The sequence below is a fragment of the Dermacentor andersoni genome, chromosome 1 (genome assembly GCF_023375885.2).
Source record: "Dermacentor andersoni chromosome 1, qqDerAnde1_hic_scaffold, whole genome shotgun sequence".
Lineage (NCBI taxonomy): Eukaryota > Metazoa > Arthropoda > Arachnida > Ixodida > Ixodidae > Dermacentor > Dermacentor andersoni.
The window spans coordinates 158,930,776-158,946,137 of record NC_092814.1 but is presented as its reverse complement, the minus strand read 5'-3'; positions in this window follow the sequence as shown (position 1 = coordinate 158,946,137).

The following is a 15,362-nucleotide window of genomic DNA, read 5'->3' as shown; positions in this document are numbered from 1 at the left end:
TTACGTGCCGGCCACGTGACACGGCGCACTGGCTGCCACTTGCGTCGCGTGCGCTGAAAATGACGCTCAAACCTAAGCACTGCCTGACGCGCACGCGGCCTGAGCGTCTCTCCCCTCTAGACGCGTATAGGGCACGGCCTCGCAGACGCGTGACGCCTATAGCCAGCCACGTACGATTAGCCGCGTGTGGTTCGGCCTTAGGAGCTTGCAAAATCTTGTGCTGCCCTTCTCGTCGCTGCACTAGTAACATTTTTGTCTGCTCTCAGTATTTTCTTCATAAAGCATCTTCGCTATTTTTGGGTGCGTGGGCATTTCGATATTCTTTCATCACCAGACTGTGACCACCGCTAAAAAAAGAAAAACTTGGGATATCATTCTATGCGGCAATTGACCAGTGCGCTACACAAAATTGGGCTGTTCTTATAAAATCTGCAAGCGTACAGATTTATATGTGCAATGGGGGGGCGTAGCTCAAAGCAATACTCGTGGTATGAAAATATTATTGTCCATCTCTGCACAACGGGCTTATTAACCCTTTATTAGCGAGTATTGCCTACAGGCGACATACCAGAAAAACAAATTCTAGCTGGGTTTTTGTATTGAGTATAAAGTTTCTTGCTACATGTCTTCGGTCAAACTGAATGACAGGCAGCAAACGTCATTTGTTAGTTCAGAGCAGGAACACAGGATCAGGAAGAAGTTTGGCACGCGACTCACTTTCTTTTGCAAGCACGCTCAGAGCAGACAGACCGATACAAGGTCTCCGGCTGCAGTCACGTGGTGTCACACACGTGACGTAAAGCAAATGCAATGTACACCCATGATTCACATATGACGAGAACTGCCTGGACAAATTCCAAACGAAACCATAGGTGGCTTGGGGCGAAGGTCCCTTCCAGTTTTCTGCATTCTGTATATTTTTCCCCTATAGTTTGAAGAACTCCCCGCAAAAGGTTTTTTTTTCTTTCCCTTTTCATTGCTTATGATTATTCTCGATGTATTTTGCACATTGGGGGGGGGGGGGGGGGGAGACAGAAGCCAAATTTTTTTTTCTATTTATATGTGCCATCAATAAACAGTTAATTCGTTCGTACACGCAGTGCCTTTTTCTGTTTTCCAGCATTGCGTTTCAAGGTAGCATAAATGTCTCTGGTAGTTTGATGTAGTTGTGCATGGTTATGTGTGGATTTAGTTTGCGACCCTGTCATCAGGAACCAGTGTCTCCAGGTTCACGACACATAATCTCTCGAACTCAGATTAGGCTAATAAGTTTGCATATTATTATTTAGTATTATGAATATTAACATGTTTGAAAGACCGAACTCTGAAGCAGAAAAAATTTGGTCGAGCAACATGTGGCGCCCACTTAAAGGCTATCGCGCATGGCTTGGAAATGGCATCCTTGAGAAGGAAAGTAAATCATTTCGTTATTCTGCCAGTAATAAATTGCCAGACTAAAACTAGAGCTAACAAAGTTAGTTGGAAGAAAGGTAAATAAATAATCACGCTACAAATAATAGACGGATGACAGACGTAGTACAAACATATATAAAGACGATAGTACAGATTAGACAACAAGCACAAGCTAATGATCTTCTAGTTTCGATTGAGAAACAATAGGAAGAGATGGCAAGAGACATAGACAGAGACAGTTTAATGGAATCTGAAGAAGTTAACCACTTGGGAAGGTCATGTACGGTATAGGTGCTTATTAGAGATCCCTGGCGGCAAGGGAAGGAAAGCACAGTCGAAGGCCGCCGATAATGAAAAAAATCGATGAAATCTGAAAGCTTTGGGAATTTAGGGTGGGTTCCGTTAACGCACAACAGAAATCATTCGCAGTCTTATAGAGAAAGGGATTTACTCTGTAGTTGACCTGATTAAGGTTATGTTGATAATAATGCAGCTGCGGATGATATTGTTCTTTTATCACCACAATGAATGTAATGCAACATGGTACTGTGGCTCCGCGGCTCTGGCGTCCCCCGGGGAGCCTGTCGTGAACTTGTATTCCGTATCCAGAGGCGACATTTCTGTGGGGCATATTATGGGAATGGGAACAAAGACAGTCTAGGGGGAGCATTTCCTTTTCTCCCCTGATATATTTTCTCTGGCATGCGGCCACTGTAACCATGTTAGGGTAAACGAAACGTGCGGTGGTGAGAGCGACGAATGATGAGCGAGTAGTGAAAGAAAAACCCGGGAAGCACGAGCAGGCAAGGTGGAGCGCACATTCTCTTGTATACATATTCGTGTTTTTGCACTCGAGTATATTCGTGACTTACGAACCACCTAACCCGAGACAGGGCTCCCTCAGTATAGATCGGCAGCGGTGTTCTAAAACCTTTGTCCAGCTAAAGATTAAATGTGGCGGTTGATGATAAAGACACGGACGGTAATTTGGCTGGGGGCGCGCGATTCCAATTTTGTAGTATTCGTTTGAAACCAACACATCCGTGGTTTCGGGTGAGGAAGAGAGAGAGAGAGAAAACAAGGGTAGGAAAGGCAGGGAGCTCAACCAGAACAGCATCCGGTTTGCTACCCTACACTGGGGGTGGGGAAAAGGGGAATAGAAAGAGGTAGAAAGGGAGAGAGTAAGCACTGAGTACGTGTGGGAGGGACACCGTACACAAGGACACTATAAACAGTCTGTTAAGCCCGTGCACTTCAAGTACCGCACTAGTGCACGAATCGCTTTTCGAGCCAGTGACGGGTGTGGCCACGGTCCGAGTATCTTTGACTCGGTGAAAGGTCTCGAGTCCAGTCTGCGTAAAGTTGCCCGCAGAGAGAGGCGTCGGACATCGTAGCGAGGGCAGGTACACAATAGGTGCTCGATGGTCTCCTCGCACCCACAGTAGTCGCACATCGGGCTCTCGGCCATTCCCATACGGTAGGAGTATGCGTTCGTGAACGCCACTCCCAGCCACAAGCGACACATGCTTCGCCGCGGGAAAGGCTAGATGGCAGTTGAAGCCGTAGAGTGGGGTCCAGTTTACGTAATCTGCAATTAAAGCCACTTGAAATCCAGAGATCTTGGGACTTCTTGCGCGCAAGTTGGCGAAGTTTCCTGGCAGCGTCCGATCTCGCCAAAGGTGTTGGACGCGTCTTGGTATCTTCGTGGGCACACCGGGCAGCCTTGTCAGCTAGGTTGTTGCCGACGATGCCACAGTGAGCAGGAATCCACTGAAATATAATGTGGTGTCCTCTTTCCAGAGCATGATGGTGCAGTTCCCTGATTTCAGATGTCATTTGCTCGTAAGTTCTGTGACGTAATGCGGACTTGATGCTGTGAAGGGCTGCCTTAGAGTCACAAAATACGACCCATTTCTCTGTTGGCTCTTCGGTGATGTACATCATAGCTGCATGGAGAGCTGCAAGTTCTGCCGATGTAGATGTAGTCGTGTGCGACAATTTGAATTTAACTGTAACGTTCTTGGCTGGAACGACGAATGCGGCAGTTGAGCTGGTAGGTGAGGTCGAACCAGGTGAGGAAAGCTAGCTATATTGTATCGCGCTCGACATCGCAATACAAAGAGTTGGACGCGCGAATCAAAGATCAGAGATCGCTTACTTCAGTTTTTTTTTTTTCTACAATGTCAAGTTCAAGGCAAAGAATGATATGTCACTGTGACTCGGCTATAGCGTTGCGCTTCTGAGGACGATGTGGTCGATTCAATTCCCGGCAGCGGCAGCCGCATTCCGTGTGAAGGCAGAATGCAAAAACGCTCGTGCGCCGCGCTTTAGATGCCCGCCAAACACCACAACAACTTCTCTCATAACGCGGTGCACAGTTTCAGGAAGTTAAATCCCGCAATCTAACTTGGAGCACATCATAAAAATTCCGCTTATATTAGTTGGTGTGCCAGGTGTAGAAGTAGTGAGCATTCGTATCTATCAGCAAAATCTAGAAGGTGAAAGAAGTTTTCGGGGGTCTAAAGAAGTTACATAATTATAAATACGGCATTACGTGCGAAATGATTACGGATGGCAACAAAAAAAAACGGTTTATTGCAGTTATAGGAACTGCACAGAGATCGGCTAGATGTCGCGAGCTCTGTGCTGGTATTTTCTGCTGTGAGAAGTAGGAAACAGGAGCAGAGGACGATGATCGTTGATGATTACGCATACGTGCTTTATGTGGCTGAGCTAACATTATTCTGCTATCAACTGCTGTAGAAAACTTTAACGCTTACAAGCGATTATTCACCTTATTTGACAGTCGTGCCTTCGCATCATTATAACGCTCCAGATAGAGATGGGCTTACAGCACTGAGCACTGGCGCAGGTACCAAGTACCACCGTGATTTGTTTCCTTGGAAACGTCCCTTATTTCCTTTCTTTTTTGCACTCTTGCTACCTGTGCAGACGCACAACCGCACTCTTTTCGCGGTGGTCTAGGGGCATGCTGGTTAGGCTACGGCCGTCTGCTACATACAGCTTTGCTCACAGGTCATTGTAGGCTAGCTCAGCCAGCAGCGTCCACGTTAGCATGGCGGTCCTCTTGTCGTGTGTAGTCATAGGTGGCCGGCGCATGTCTTTGGCTATCTCTGTTTGTTTTATTTTTTCAAAGCATTTCGTTAGTAAAGTGCTCTTTGCCATTGGCCTGCCGGCTTCGCAAATGAGATGTACAGCATTAGAATTGGCTGAAATCTTACCTTACGAACAAGTCTAGCCTAAGACATGTTTGTGGATCCTGGCCCTGTTTCGCTGCTGTGGATATACTAGGCAGTCTCAGAGTACATGAATTGCGGTGGCGGGCGTGCTTTAATGCAGGCCTGCGTTAGGACTGTGCTCGTGGAACTCGTGCCGCAAAGGCATGGGAACAGCGCAGTGTGGTAGCGCGGCGACGAACAAATGTCTGCGTGCCCCTGGCACCATGTCCAGCTGTGCATGCGAATTTTTTTATGAAAGCTTCAGCAGTCGGCGCTCTTTATAATATCCACTTTGAATTCCTTAAGCTCGTAGTATAACGGAGGGGGGGGGGGGGGGAAACAAGCATTGTGCCAAGACGTGAGAGTACTTTAAGCACTACGATGCGAGGAATATCGGCGCCTTTTGCCATCAAACAGGTGTACGAACTCTGCATCCTTTAGGTTTTAGATGCGATCACTAATAAACGACAGTATTATACGAGAAAATCATATGGCTTTAGAAGACAAACAATGACCTCGTTTAGATAGATACTAATATTGTTTTCCCCTTTATAGGCTGTTATCAAACATTTTCATTATCCTTTATTTATCTGTTTATTAGCATGTACCAATTGGCTTATGTAACTAATACGCTGAGTCATGTGGAAGTGTCTGAGGAACTAAACAGATTTTAGAGTATTCTAGCAGCTGGGGGGGGAGGGGGGGGGGGGGTATTCCGTAGGAGTCGACCTAGTCGCTGCTGATTGGATGCAGCTGTACGAGCGAGGAGCAGACGAGCGGCCCCAGCCAATCAGCAGCTGCCGAACGAGATGGACAGTCCACTAGGTGGACTCCTACAGAATACCTCCCCTGCTATTTTGTGTGGATGGACATTGTGCGTTTTCTCTTTTTCTTTTCTTAACAGGGCATCGCAGCTTTTTTCATGCAATTTAATTGCCCCCATCCACAACACTCGGGACTTGTCCAAGCCTATGTTTATGTGTCGAGCCAGAGTCCTCGGATCACGGGCCCAGCCGCTTGCTGACGCGCTCGATGACAGCCTCTGAAACGATTGTCCCGCCTTTACTGAGCGTGCGTACTGCACCGGAAGTGAAACGAGCGCACTAGTTTCTTGTTTCTTCAGCAATGTCCTTGCCTAGTGTTCTTTTAAGCAGCCGGGAGTTATACCAGCGAAGGGAAGCCTAGGAGCACGCGCGCTTAATTACGCCCTGGCTTTATTCGGTTGAGGAGGCCTGATGCTGACGTTGAGTAGCGCCAGCGTACGCCATTAAGGGCACCGCGCAGCTCCGAAAGGGAGCCTCCCCGTTTCTGATATAACAGCGTGTATAGGGAAGGCGCTGTCCTTGCGACACCACCGCCTTTCCCATATTAATGCAGAGAAGCCGTCGTTTGTCACGAATGTCTCTGCACCCGTATACGCTTGCTTCTTGTGGTTGTTGCACTTCCTGTGCTCCGAGGAGATCCGTGTGGCGCTTTTCGTTCTCGCCGTGTCCGTAAGGGCTTTGTGCAGTGCGCCGCCTGTGACGGCCCCAGCGGTTGTCAACGGCTGCGCGCGATCTTCCTCGTCTGCATTATTTTTCGCCCCCCGCTCAGGCCGCGTATAGTCTTGCCGACGTCGCCTTAGCGGTGGCACTGTTCCAGAAGCGCGCATGGTACTCCCGGGTGCCTGATTCTGGCTGAGATGAGTCAGCGACGAGAAGTGGATGCTCCCTCTGATTCACAAGCATGCGGCAGCAGCCTTTCGAAACAACAACCCCCGCTGTTTTAGTCACCACGAATTACAGCGCGACCAAGTAAATAGAACGACCCGTGTAGAACACAGGCAAAAGGAAGTGGGGGCCACGTGACTGCCAGTGTTACTTGAGGCTTCTTTTGCAAATATTGGCTCTGATGCGGAAGCCTGTACTCCGTCCGACGCGTTCTGTCGTGTTCCCCTTACTTTTTGGCTCCCAAGATCAACGGGACACGACGGCAACGTCGTTTGGTTTTGACTGCTGTATCAGTTGCATGTCGCTCAGAGTCGCATCGTGAACATTAAGGCCAGGAAGTCCTTAAAGGGGCTCTGGAACGCCCCCGTTCCGCTTTGAATGTTCTTCGCGCTGTTCTTATGGCATCCCGATGCGCGCTAGGCCGTCGTTGAATATCAATGCCGTCATTGCTGGATTTGTTTGTTAGGCTCTAAGGATGAGGGCAACACGTTCACAAGCATATGGTTGAATAAGAAAGGAACAAAGCGAATTCCTCAATAGTGACGTGTCACGAGAGACACGTGCACCGCGGCAGGCCGGGATGAGCGCGTTTGCAATCATGCAACGAGATGGAGCGCGAAGATGAGGGGAAAGAAATAAGGCAACGAAATAACTCAATTGGTGAAATAATGCCACATGCGTCCCTTAAAACTACGAAAAGCCCAACAATTTGCGCATAATATTTAACGAAATTCTTATTAGGTTTCAGAGTGAATCGCGCCTCCAAGAAAAAGAAGTAAAGAACACGCAAAATAACTGAAATGAAAATAACTTCAGTGTTCACGTAGTTCAGTAATAGGAATGAACACAGGTATATTTATATAATTTGAATGCACACCTGCATAGCAATGTACAACTTATCTTAAATACTTCCTCATTCTCACTCAGTTCAATACAGTTCAAACTAGTCGAATTTTTCTTAGCAGACAATCCTAAGATAGGAAAAAAAATTGCTGTCGTCTATACAGCTGAAGATGGTGTAACCAATTATTCGCTAGTCCTCCAGACTCCAGGGGCCATATAATGTAAAAGTATTCCAATATGTTTTTATTCCAATCTCCTGATGTCAAATTTGCCTAACCGCCGACGCAAGCATCGGGCGGTCACCGGCAGGGTTTTCTGATCAAACCAATCAAATGCTCCCCCCCCCCCTTTTTTTTTATTGAAATGAATATTAGGAGAGGTTGGCGCCTTTCTGGTGGCACCGGCTACTCCTTGTTACTTGGCAAAGGAAACATATTTGCATAAAAAGGGAGGATAGCGACACGAAATATGGCACTCCTTCATAGGAGGTCACTTTTGTTTGATCGAAAAACGAATAACATTACCTGCACTGAGCTCAAGTGGAAAGGGATTCGATGGGGCCGAGCCACTGCCCTGAATATCAATAACCGGATGAAGAGGGTGGTTCCGGAGTCTGCGATTGGTCCGCTTTCTCTTACTTAGCTTGCGGTGACTCGTCGACAATCGCGGCGGCATGCAACGGAAGCTTAAGAATGACGCTAAAACGGATCCTCAGCAAAGAAGAGTTGGCAGAACGAGGTCGTAAACGTGCCGAAAGTTCTCGAAAACGTTACATACCCACGCAAAAAGGTTTATTACACGCAAATAAACCCCTGCTCTCTGGCAGGGGCGAGTAGCCAGTGCTGGAGCGATCGGCGGCAGCCATCTTTTATTCCTTTCGGAACGGGGCAGCCTGCGGCTATTCAGAAGAAAATTCAGTTTTGTTCGGCATATTAATGAATCTTTACCGCGTACGCGTCACTTTGACGCGGTAAGTTTTTGCGGTTTCGTGACGTCGCGTGAGAGGCAGGTGAAGAGGGTGCAGCGCGAAAGCTTTTGACCAATAGCCGAGGGCTAATGGCAAAAAGGTGTCGAATCAGAAATAACTATCTTTGATTTGTTCGGTCAAATTATGCATAATCAGTGTGTACACGTGATATCAGATGGGGAGCTATCGCTGTTTTCGTGACGTCGCGTGTCAGACAGGTGAAGTGGGGGTGGCCGAAAAAGTTTTTGACCAATCGCGGTGGGCTGATTGCAGAGAATTGGAATAGAAAAGTTTGGAATAGTTTTACGTTATAGCGCCCCAGGCTCCCATTTCATTGTTTCGCCTTGTTGCATCCGGAAACTTATTAGGTCGATGGCTCTCTGCACTAAACTCCCTAGTTCTTGTTGGTGTTCCATGGTCGCAAAACAATTGCGAGTGTGAGGTGAGGTGAGGGGAGGAAATGAGCGTCTTGACAGCAGATGAATAAAAGAAAAAAGGGTGATGAAATAACATGCAAATAATATAAATAATAAGATCACAATTTAATAAGAGAATGTGTGATAACAATGATATTGCAAATAAATGAACAAAAAACAACAACGCCGTTATAAGCGGGAACACAGTCCCCCTATAATGTCAAATCGCTCTCAAAATTCAAGAGACCCACAGAAAATTGACAGTTTCACTCAAGGACGTAATAGTGACAGTGATAGCGAAAAGATCCGCAGGGGGTGTTTCGAACTCCATCACTTGCAGCAAACTACCGCACATTGGGAAAATAACGAACTTAATGTGCATCACTGCCAAGCCAAAGTTGCGTTTTGTAGGTGGCCCGTCGAGCACGAAGATACATTGGTATACGGGCCGAAACTAAGGAGGAGTCGGGTGCCCAGAGGGTGCCAATTATAGGCGGTCGGTTCAGCCCAGGACCATGCACAGGTGCGCACGGAATCAGCTCAAGCGCTGAACAGTGGCCACGGAGCTATCACACGAAAGCTTGATCGGAGGGTATTTGCTCAAGTTTTCTCCGTGATTCTTGTCAGAATAGGCAGCTTTTACTTCCAGACACGTGGGGGATTTGCATACGTGGAGCTCTTGAAGATGTGAATTGCGAATACTCAGACCAAGATATTATCGACGTGTTGCATACGTGCGCGAGAGTTGACGTTTGCGTTGCGTGCACTGCGTATAGTATGTGAATGGTTTCGCAAGGCGTGGCCGATTGCTTCCAACTGCTGCTCGTCCTGGTCTAGCTTGGTTAAAGTATAATGTTCACTCCCCAGGTTATGCGGCCTTAATTACAGGTAATGGCGATCGCCTAACCCTGACTACTCATCGTACTGGGTACTTGTCTTGGCCAGCCCCACACAGGGGAGTTGAGGCTCCCCTAGGAGCTCTAGAGATCAAAGAACTATCTACCAAACAGTGTTCACAGCGCAGCGTTGAGACATGTGTAGAATTAGGAGCCGGGTATTTGCAACTTGTTCACATGGTAACTTTTGCGTACGTCGAACTAAATGTGTCGTGGGCGTCGGGACGGTTGCGAAACGTAGCGTTCTCACCGTTCCGCTTGCAAAGCACTTGCTGCTATCGACCAAAATTAAAAGGCGAACGGCTAAACCATGAAGTTCGTGGTTTTTAGTACAATCAGCGCAACATGCTCGGCACTTTCAGTTGAGGCAATTGCTGCGAGGATGTATATCCCGCTGGCGATGTGTTCGTCCACAGTTTTCTGCACACCACACGGCCGCCGGCGCTGCCACTGGTGTCGCCCAACCTCAACTGTTCGTGTTGCGTGTTATCGCCCAAAGGCGATAACCGAACAAAAGAAAAATCGTTCTTTTCGATTCGACGCCTTTTCGCCATTAGACCTCGGCTATTGGTCAAAAGTTGAGGGCTGCACCCACTTCACCTGCCTGTCACGCGACGCCACAAAACCGCGAAAGCTCACCGCGTCAAAGTGACGTATACGCGGTAAAGAAGCATTAATATGCCAAACAAAACTGAATTTTTTCTTCAGAATAGCCACAGGCTGTTCCGGTCCGAAAGGGATAAAAGATGGCCGCCGCCGATCGCTCAGGCACTGGCTACTCGCACTTGCCGGAGAGCATGGGTTTATGTGCGTACAATAAAACTTTTTGCGTGGCTGTGTAACGTTTTCAAGCACTTTCGGCACGTTTACGACCTCTCTCTGCGAACTCTTGTTTGCTGAGGATCCGTTTTAGCAGTATTCTTAAGCTTCGATTGCATGCCGCCATGATTTTCGACCAGCCACCGCAAGCTAAGTAAGGGAAAGCGGACCAATCGCAGACGCCGGCCCCACCCTGTTAATCCGGTTATCGATTTTCAGTGCACTGGCTCGGCCATATCGAAATCCTCTCCACTTGAGTGTGCTCCTCGCCTCTTTCCAGCCAATTAGATAATACACGCCGCTCAGTGTAGGCAATCTTGTTTGTTTTTAAAGCAAACAAAAGTGAGCGCTTATAAATGAGGAGAGAATGTGACTGGTTTCTTCAGACAACCCTGGGGGTCACCACCCGATGCCTGCGTCGGCGGTTACGCAAATTTGGACGTCAGGAGATAAAAACATATTGGAGTAGTTTTACGTTATAGTGCCCCTGGTCTCGCATAATGCGATCATTTGAGTATGGCATTCACCGTTCAATGTTATGATACAAAACCAAAAAAAAAAACATTCGAGCAACAAACTCGGCAAAGCCCTCACTCCAATTATAAGCTAAAGTTTGACAGATTTCGTTTTAATCACCCGCAAACCTAAGCTTGGTGGCATGCGCCTCTGCGGGTTGCCTCGGACCGATAGCATGCAACAGAAACAGCGGCGGCGGCGGCAACTTGCGTAAGTTGCGCTCCGGCGGTGGGGGGGCGAAAGAAAAGATGCGCGAAAGAAATGAGAGAAATAGGGAGGTTAACCAGAACAGAAAATCAAGTATGCAGCAAACTGCCGCCTAAATATTTGCAATCGGACATGCAACCTCGCACCAATCGTCTGAACTGAACATGCCCATCAGATTGCGCTGATCGTGGTATCGGCCACGCACTCCCATGTCTTCAATTTTGGTTAATAGTGTATCAGGCTCAAACTGCATGATATTTTTTGTGAAGCACAGAGAATGCGCAGCTTGCAGCAAGGAAATTTTTCTTGTTCTGTGCATTTATTTTAGCCCACGTTTGCCCATGCGAGGAACCTACAACTCCAAGCTTGGCTTCTTTTTTAATCAAAATAGAGAATGATGTCACAGAATTTCTTAGACAACATGGTGTAGTCGTCGCGGACGCCGCTCATGAATCCTTGTAATAACACTCGCTGCAAAACTGTCAGGAATTAATGTTTTCGGTGACATGGTGTGTCTCCTACTTAATATCGCTAGTTGCCGCACCGAGTATACTGTGAATAAATATGTCGTGCGGCTTGTCTCCTCCTGCACGAAGGTTCTTACGTGATAGGCCCACGGCGGCTGTGAAAGGTGCCACTCAGAAACCCTCATTTTCGCTCGAAGTAGTCGTTGGTAGACGCCAGGAAGTCGCAGCTGCGAACCACTATGCCAGGAAGTATATAGAAGCACGGTAAAGATCGGAAATGTGGGATATAGTTGTCATGCCACAAGACAAGCTGGCTTGTTTTGTTCTAAGTATCAACATTAATCAACTGACCTTTTCTTTAATTGTGTTATTCATACTCAAACACGTTAATACTGGCTTGTTATGTACTGAGGGTAAATAAATCGTAATAATGCAGACTCAATAACGCGTTTCATTTTATCTGGTCTCTTGGCGTTACAATATATTCTATATTGTTGCTTTATTATTATTATTCAATTATTCTACTTCATCCTGTGACCGAATAATGAGCGGTTTCCGTCGATGTCGTGTCCAGCATTGCACATTTTGCATCGTCACTCAAACTCGCTCGAGCAAATAAGTACTCTGCCTACGTGCTTGTTCTTGATAGACGTCTGACAAGAGTTAGATTCTTTCCCGAAAGCAGTGATTTTTTTCGACCCTTATAAGCGCCGAAGTAGGAGGTCACCTTTCAGTTCCTGAAGAACTACGTACGGAAAGTACGAGTCCGTAGTATGATTAGTAGCATGTACTGTGGTTTGTTTTGTCACCCCTTCTAATATGTGCGCTTGCTCCTCTCCCTAGCTGACTGCTTCAGAACTGAGTTTCTTGTCGCGTTATATGCAAATGATAATGCATTATGGGTTAACTGCCCATCAAATTGCCGTCCGCGTGCCCGTGCAACACAGCAGCGAACACTTGATGTAACAGCTGATCATCTCAGTGAACTTGGCCTGGATATTACACCGGACAAGTCGGCAACCATAGCTTGCCATTCGCGATAACGTGTCGGTCGCAATATGAACCACTTGTGCCTCGAGGAGATAGCTAGAAATTTGGTGCTACAACATCGTTTCTAAAGTGTCATGATTGACGGTCGTATTTCTTCGAAGCCTGCTGTAATGTCTCTAAGACAAAATGAGGCAATCAACTCTAAAATTTGTTATGACCGTGGCCAAGGTATATATGATCATGGCTGCTCGAGCTGGGTGAGATCAAGCCCTGCATATCCTTCAGGTTTCCAGTATTCTGTATGCTTTACCACTGCTTAACGCGACACTTTGCTTGACGTTTCAGCTGTAACGCGACTATTGCATTACCTTCTGAGCACCATTACCACTCTACCCACCTGCTCGCGGAATTATAGCTTGTTCTCTTCAATCTACATGAAAATGAACGAGAACTGAGCAACTTCAAGCGCCTTCGCCAGTCACCGGATGGACAAGACCTCCTTGCACACCTCGATGGCACAGCAAAAATGGCAGCAATGTTCTGTAGCATTCTTGGGCATGACACCTCACGCTAAGGATGTAAGTGAATGTAGTTCAGTTTCCCGTACGCCTCTCTATCCCTAGTCTCCACAAATCACTGCGACTTTCTGTACAGATTCTGTCTGTGTTAGCTAAGCCCTTTTTACCTAGCTGCATAATACTGTGGTCAGGTGTATACGTACACAGATGTATAAATTCCTAACAACGATGAAGGCGTATTCGCCGTGTGCTTCCCCGGAACATCGACACGAGGTGTCCTCCATATAACATGTGCATCAATAACAGCTTAGTTGCGTCATAGACGTATATCATAGACATAGCGTTAAAATACGGGTTGAAGGGTTGTTCTCCCGAATGACTCCCAGGTCGCTCTTAGTCACCTACAGCAGCCCGACAACAGCCGGCCTTTAATGTGTCGCATTTCCTCCATCGCTTGTGTGATTGCATCTCGCGGGGCCTCCTTATTCAGTGAAAGGATATACCCTCGCATGTGGGTGTTCCCGGAAAGGAAGAGGCTGGGGTTCATGAGCACAACACTTGTCCAGAGGTGACCTGCCATCTCCGTGATGCTAATCCGCTGCCACTTTCTCTGACCCACTGAATCTCAGCCACCAAATAACTTCCTCCGCGAGTTCGTGGGCGCTGCTCAGCTTGTTTTTTGCTACTTAAGCTTTGCATAGCGTATGCTGTGGTGGCCGAGTGGTTCCACTGACAATGACGATATACGAGCGTATCACGTGGTGTTTTTTCGGAGCCGCAGAGACGTTTAGCCTGGGCGTTCCCTCACATAATGCGCACAGTGATGCAGGTTTATGAGTTCTACTGCTTACTGGGCTTCCCTGTGCTACACTGGACGACATTCTCTTTCCCACTGGTCGTGCGTTTGGACGTGGCCAAGCTCACAGAGCCCTGCTATCATTTCTGAAGGCGACACATTTGGACAACCTACTGTAGTCACCACTGAAGTGGTCTAATTTTGTGCGATTTTCGGGATCACTTGCAAGGCGGTTGACTGCCGCATTCCTGTGTGTAACGCAGACAAGTGTCGTTCTCGTGTTCTCCAGGATTTGCGTATTTTGTTCTTATATTTTTATTAAGATCCCCTTTTATTTTTATTCTCTCTCTTCTTCTCCAACCAATATCCCTTTTCTATGTACATTTTTCTTCTTGAACAGGTAAATATTGTGCCCCTCCTGGTGGAAGTTGCGTTGCGAGGCAGCTGTTTCGTTCCTTCCTTCAGTTATCGTTTTTATGTCTGCATCCGCTATTCCGAAATGATGTTACTCTTTGTTTGCAAGTGACATCAAACTTTTTAAATCAAATTCACGCTGTTGATGACTGCCGTATCCTGCACTCCGACTTGTTTTCTTTTTCTGAACGGTGTAGAGAGAATGTCCTAACCTTGAATTCCGCTAAGACCAAAGTTGTGACGTTCACTTACAAAACAGCAAAAGTTCTGTTCACTTTATTCTGAGGATTCTGTTGCGTTGTCCCGATCTTCGAGATCAATTATCTCGGTGATATTTGACACAAGCGTCCACTTTTCTTCTCGCACTGAACGTGTGGCGATGCGGGGTCGGCGATACCTCGGTTGTGTTTGTAGTCTATCAGTATACTTCAATTTTCCAACACATTCAAGTTGTACACAGCAATCTGTCTTCCTCAACTTTAATATGCATCGTTCATCTGGGATGGCAGCTGTAAATCCAACAGTGACATCACAGAACGGGTCCCTAAAACGTTTACAAGCATTTAACATCATTGCTTTGCTCATATCGGCCATGGACCTTGCTCTAGCAGTGTTACATTATCGTCACTACGATGACCTTGTTGCCGACGTGATCGCGCTTACCTTCTGTTTCCGATCAAGCTTCATGGTATATCCTCACCTACCGCAAACCTCTTTGTTGCATCGTGCTTCGAATTCCACGTGAAATTACCAGGGAGCATAGACCTTTCCACGTTCTTGCCTACCATAGCGAACACTCAACTGTGCATTGAATACAATCTTTATAACACTTATTTTGGGGACCTAGATACATTTTCTTCTTTATTCAGTCATTGTTCTTTCCTGAGCTTCACATTATTGTATGTTAGTCATTTCCCCACACTGTTCAGCTATTTTGGTCCTTCGTTCTGTTCAGAACTTAACCCTGGTGTTTTGTTGGATGTAAACTGTTATTATTCGTAGTTGTGCTTTTATATTTATTCTATCTGTGTTGTTTATCATGTTATGCAAAGTGCTTCCTGTATTTGTCCACATTCTCCCTCGTTTTTTAGGCGTATTATTTGCGCTTGGCGTTTTTTTTTTTTTTGCTTGATTTCTTGTTGTCTGTACGTC